At 41.1% G+C, this 6,335-nt stretch overlaps 1 pseudogene; it reads right to left on the bottom strand.

The window, feature by feature from the left end:
• Positions 1 to 5,898: 5,898 nt before the first annotated feature.
• Positions 5,899 to 6,035, bottom strand: LOC134488749 (U2 spliceosomal RNA; annotated as a pseudogene).
• Positions 6,036 to 6,335: the final 300 nt, after the last annotated feature.

Raw genomic sequence — 6,335 nt, 5'->3', positions numbered from 1 at the left:
TAGGTTTGCACCTCAGCTACTGTACATTTGAAACATCTAGGACAATGTTTCTCAACCTTGGCAACTTTAAGATATGTGGACTTCAGCTCCCAGAATTCCCCAACTTGCTGGCTGAGGAATTCTGGGAGCTGAAGTCCACACTTCTTAAAGTTGCTAAGATTGAGAAACACTGCTCTAGGAGATAACAATCACTTAGGTTCCCCTATTTGTGACTCCCGCCATTGCTATTCCAATATAATGTGCTCATGATCATGAGCACATTACGTTGGAACACTAACCCTGGATGGCAAACTAACTGTAGATTAATATTCACTGAAGGCTTGTGTTTTGTACTGTTGTTTTAAAGACCTATTGGAGTAAAGAACGTCAAGGACAGACGCTTTGCCTTTTTGCCGCCTTCCATGTCCCAGCTCAAATTGCTCTATGGAAGGCTTTTCACATGACCACTGAAAATTCACAAAGGCTATGGGGTTATTAGCCAGACTTAATGATTGTGTTAATAGAGGAACAAAAAAACATATTTATGTACATTTGTTAATTCTTTTTTGTGAATCCTGGTGAACTGAATAATGAAAGGAAACAAAGTTTATTTTCTATACATTTTGATTATCCGTCTCGGTAGAATTTGAATTTAAGGCTTTTTTGGTAATGTTTATCCAAAGTAGCTAACCTGGAGTAATCTACAGGAAGGCTGTGTACCACTTCAGATTCAAAAGCAAAAAGTCTCTCACAGAGCTCTTTAATGTGGCTTCTTAAAGCAGCCACATCTTTTGCTGGCAGTTGTGCCATTGCAAGAAAAGATGTGTTTGGAGTTGCAGACAGATGCTACATTTGTGCACCCCAAAGCACCTTTTTGCCTTCAGATCTGAAGCACCACACAGCCCTAGTCTTCTGAATTACAAGGATGGATGGATGGAAGGATGGATGGATTTTGGAATGCAAATAGTTGCTGATACTTCCTCAATCCTTATTACCCCAGAGGGTAGTAAAAAGAGTCAAGATGGCACCCGTGATGGCGCAATGAAAGCTTTACCCATTTTTTATGCACATCAGATTAAAAAACAGATGTAGCTTCAGCCACATCATCACGACTGCCATCTTGATTTTTTTTTTTAACCATACCCTGAAGAAACCTCTACATATCACAGCATTCTCCTTCATCCCCCTCTTGCAGATTCCTCTGGAGCTTCAGTGTTATCATTTGGGCAAGTCTGAGAAGTCTGAAACCATTATTAATGCTACTGTTAATTTACTTGTAGATTGCCTGACATACTGTCATGGTATGTGGGAATGACCTTGGAAGACAGGGGGAAGAGCTGCAGACTAGACAACAATCAGGTAAGAGGCAGCTGAGCCTGCAGAAGGAATGGGGGTGTGGCAAACATCTCAGAAGGGACCCTCCCTAGTTTCTTGGACTATAAAGGCAAGTGGGGAGAGATGTGGTTTCAGACTTGCAAGATTCTGTTAATGTAACCTTACAATAAAGGTAGAGCTAGTACTTCTGGGTGTGTGTTTTGTCTGGACAATCTCACAAGGCTGACACATACAGAGCAGCCAAATGTCAGCTCAGGACCCCTGGCCGTGAATGCTTAATGGCATGTAAGAAACTCCCAATGGCAATGGAGCAGCTGGGGCCTGCTTTTCCAAACCCTTGCAGCCAAAGCAGTTATTCCCTTTCTTTAAACAACAGACTGCCCTGTGCTATGCAGACAGCTGTAATGTGTCAAAAAAAATTCCAAGGCACCTTGTTCTTTACTCAAATGTAACTTTCTGAACTTTGGTAACTGGGTGGGGTTATTATGCAATAATGGCAGGGCCTGAAACAAAGGCTGTCTTTTCAAAGGCACCATTCAGAAGCGCCTACCTCTAAAGAATAATAAAGTGCCCTTGTTTCTCTAGTGTGCTCTCCGCATGTGAAACAGAAAAAGTAATTGGAGTGTGTATGTTTTTTTTCTCTAAAGTACAAGGTCATGAAGTTAGTTTTAATTATCCACGTTCACTAGCGCTTGGGAAAATCAAACATTTGCCAACTTTTCCATTAATGACCCTCAGTGGGGGGTGGGGGTGGAATTCAGACAGTCTGGGCTTAAATGGGGGTGTCTGAGGTGCTCTCGTCTTGCCTCAGTGAGGTGTTTCACCAGTTCAGCTGGCAGTTCCAACAGCTGGAAGAGGCTTCTGTACATGCACAGAAGGCTATTTTGGCATTTCCAGTAGCTGTATTCCAGCTGTTGGACCTGCCAGTTAAGGCTATGGAGGAACCTTCAGGACAACATGACACCAACCAGCATGTCTCCTCCCTTTTAGAAATGAGAGGGCGATGTTGCATCACCAAGCAGCTTTGAAGAAAAGATTTGCTTCAGCAAAGCAGAACACTCCTGTGATTTGGCATAGGCCCGATTTTAAACCAGATTGTCCTCTGCCTTAGATGTTGGTTTATAATCATCCCCACCTCAGCAGGTGGCAGCATCTAACTAATCTTACTGATCTCAGAAGCTGAGCAGGGTTGGCCCTTGCTAGCGCTAAGCAGGATCAGATCCTGGATCAGCCAGTCTGCCTGGAGTGGACTAGTGTTGACTTACACTAGAAATATGACATAAGAATGTGAGAACAGCCATCTCTGTTCATTCAGGATAGCTATATAGTCAGCATCCTCTTTCCAAAATGTGCCACTAATCAAGGCCCCAAAGCCTCACTTATTTTCTGTTCCCTGCATTTGACAAGAAAAGACATATTGCCTCTGTAAACAGATCTTCCATTTTAATGTTGGGCTGAATTCTGCTCCCCTCATGCGATTCTTTATTCTGTATGAAAGGATATAAGAATATGTGCATGGGATCTGTCATTCTTTTCTAGAACTTAAAACATTTGCCCCTTGAAGCCACATCACCTGATCACTGTTGTATGTTCAGGCAATCATTCTGGAAGAAAGCTGCAAGACAGAGGAGAGCCCACCTGCGCTCAGAGCAGTTCTAGATGGGGGAACTATTAAAGCAGTTAAAAAATTAAGAACAAAAAGCCAGAGAGGTATGGGGACTTCTCCTGCCTATGTGCATATTCCCCCCATCCTAATGTTTTTTTGTACTCCCGTCATTTCTGCCCTCCCTGTCTTCATGGAGGGTTTAGATTAAAGGAGAACACTTCAGCCCAGTGCTGCTCCACTTAGCAATGATGGTACCAGCCACAGAGAGATTCATTCACTGTTCATTTGACCAATTTATCAGACCTTTTTTCAAAAAGCCATATGGACTAGGCATATAACTAAAATGAGAATGAAAAATGTTGCTTTCTGTAAAGTGATGCACGCATGATAGGTAGGGCTGAAGGAAGCAGTAATTGGAGCCACGCATTGGCTGACTGACTTTTTTTTTCTTTCTGTCCTTATCTTCTCTCTAACCCAAGAAACAGACTGCAGGGAGGGAATAGCTCTCACCAGAAGTCTGAATGAATCTCTTGCATAGGAATTATTTTAATATTAGGCCAAGGGAGATTTGAAATTGGGGCTGCAGTTTGCCAATCTCTACACTAAGACTGTGCAGAAAAGTCCCTTCTCATATACACGTTCACAGAACCGTTCTTCAGTTTTTAGTGGGGAAGAATTTCTGAACATATTCAAGATGGAGGGGTCCACCTCCTTTCATTCACAAAGACATTTTGGGAAGCTGATGGAAATCTTTGTTGCATGCGATAGGAAAGGGAAAATAACTCCACAACCGCTTTGCCTATAAACATAAGGTATGCCAAGCCAAAATTTGCTTCCCCAAATGTCCAAACGTTTATCCTAATTCCAATGTTTGCTTCACTCTTATGATACCAATGGTCTTAGTCCAGCTATGGTTATCTCTGGGGGAAGAGAACTGGCGAAAGGAATGCAGGGTATGCAATGGAAGTGAAGTTTTGATTAATCCCCCTCCTTTTTTTTTTCTGCTGGTAGCAGCATCAAATCAATTCCCTGTTGTTAAAACCATAGGAATGTCAGATGGAACCAGTGGGAAATGTTCTTGTAGAGACTGAAGTTGAGAATCTTGTGAAACAGATTGGCTTTCAAGTGGGAAAAAATGAGGAATCAAGCAAGAGTGTCAATCTTGGTATACAATGGTATCAGCTTACAATTCTTTTAAGCCAAGATATTTAGCCTTTGCGGGAACTGGCAACTCACAATGCACAGATTTACTTAGAAGTAACTCCCATGGATTTCTGTTAAACTTAAGTACACCCCATACATCTGGAATTACAAGGACAGGTTTCAGAGTCAAAATACTGTAACATCAAAGCAATTTAAATTTCTTCTCTTCCTACTTTCCCCCCAAAAAAATTTGGTCCCAAAACCATCTCACATAGACCTTACTAAAAGTTGGGCGTATTAGAGATCTATTACATAAGGAAAATTACTCAAGGGATGGGTGAATCAGTCTGTTTCCAGTCTGTGTCACTGTTGTTTGTGTTGATCCACTAAAAAAAAAAAATCACATGGAAAATTTGCATATATTTTCTTTCAAAACTATGTACTTGCAAACATACTTGCTTCCAAAATATGTATCCTTAAATGTACTTTGAGAATACATTTTGTGCTAACAAATCCATTGGAACATCCTGGTGGATAACTTCATTGCAATCTGCACATTGGTCTACCTAACATGTTGCAATTATTTCTGAATTCAGAAAGATTAAATTTCCCAAACTTCATGGGTTTGGGCTTTTTTATATTAGCAACCAGAGAGGGGTTGGCTACAAGTAGTATAAGCAATCTCTTTGCCTTGAGTTGATGCTTTTTGTCTCCTGAAACTGCACATGTGCAACAGAATTCCTTGGTTTGTATTCTGTGACATCTTCTGAAGTGCATGACATTCAACCTAATCCTGAAGGTTTCCTGCCATCAAGACCTAGCTGTTTTATTTTAGCTCTATGTTTCCTGGAATTCTGATGAAATTTAGGGAGCTCCAATTGGACCAGGAACATCATTGGGTAAATCCACATTATGAATTACTATGCATGAAGTCAGCATATTTTTGGTAAGTTCCCAAGGCTTAGAGATTTGAGAGAACACTGATTCTGTCTGAGCTGTTTTGAGAGTCATAATTTATTTTTTTTAAAAAATTGTCCATGCAATATAACAGGGAGGTATCAGAATGCCTGCAGCTGCTTAATACTGATTGAGTGACAATGAGTGAGGAATGAAAGGAAAAAGCAGGGATAGGAACCCCTTTAGAAGACATCATTTCTGCTACGTTTTAAGTAGATGCTTTTGAAATTTTCACTCCAACTTTTTTAAAAATATCCCCTCTCAATTTTAAAGCAGAGGGAGCAGAGATGAAGAAAGGATGGCACAGCAGAGTGTCCAAGTTGGCTTAAATCAGTTCCAAAAGGGTTCTCCTACAGCTTAAGTTTAAAATTTAAAAAACTTTCAAAATAAATATTGGTTTTTCCAGTTGCTTTTCTGGGTGCCAGACTTGTCTCAATGTAGTTCTGCTGTTCTCTGATCACTAGGTTTTGTGGGGTGTTGGAAAAGTTGTTATAGCTGGTTGGCAAGCCTGGTTGCTCTGGAGAAGGACTTTCTTACCATTGGCATGACTTGGTTGTATCAGGGTTGTGGCCTGCTGGCAACATTCTGCGTAAGGAGAGAGTCCAGGAGTAGGCTGGTTCAGTTAGATACAATGCCACAGCAAAAGAGGCTGGCACAGAACAAGTAGTATTCATAGCTCTGTCATCCCCATTCTTAAAACAGTAAACATTGGGGCCAGCCTGGCACTCAGTGGGAAGATATATAAACCTGACATAATCATAGAGGATTTATTGGAAAGGTCTGAGTCAAGAGTCCATCCAAGAGCATGCACTGGGTTGGTCAGACCATATTCAAAGAGTTGAGAGCTAAGATGAATTCCCACTTATCTCATCAGAACTGGCATATTAATGTATCACTCCAATGGTGCAAGGGAGAGCACAGTTAAGGCTTGTGGCTGGCCACACTGAAGAAGTTGCAAGCTGAAATAGTACACACACTACTACGCTTCATCTTAGCCAAAAGGCCGAGAAGTGATGAAATAGTGCACAAAATCCAAACCAGTAGGGTCCCAAGCAGCTCTGACAGTCAGAAAGTTCAGTGAAGTGGTAAAACACATTCACCAGTTCTTCATATCTATGTCAGAAAGCCCATTATACCCTTCTACCTTCCCTGAGCATTTCCATTATGGAAGTGAAGTTGAACATTGTACCTGTCACAACCTGGAAACAGCAGAAAAGCCATGAAATCTGTGACATATTATTTAAGATTACGGAGTGTTTTGCGGCCCTCTGACTAAATTTATGATGTATTTGTTTTTATGATTTTAATCCCTTGT

This window comes from Candoia aspera, chromosome 1, assembly GCF_035149785.1.
Source record: "Candoia aspera isolate rCanAsp1 chromosome 1, rCanAsp1.hap2, whole genome shotgun sequence".
Classification (NCBI taxonomy): domain Eukaryota; kingdom Metazoa; phylum Chordata; class Lepidosauria; order Squamata; family Boidae; genus Candoia; species Candoia aspera.
This window is presented reverse-complemented; position numbering and strand designations above follow the sequence as displayed.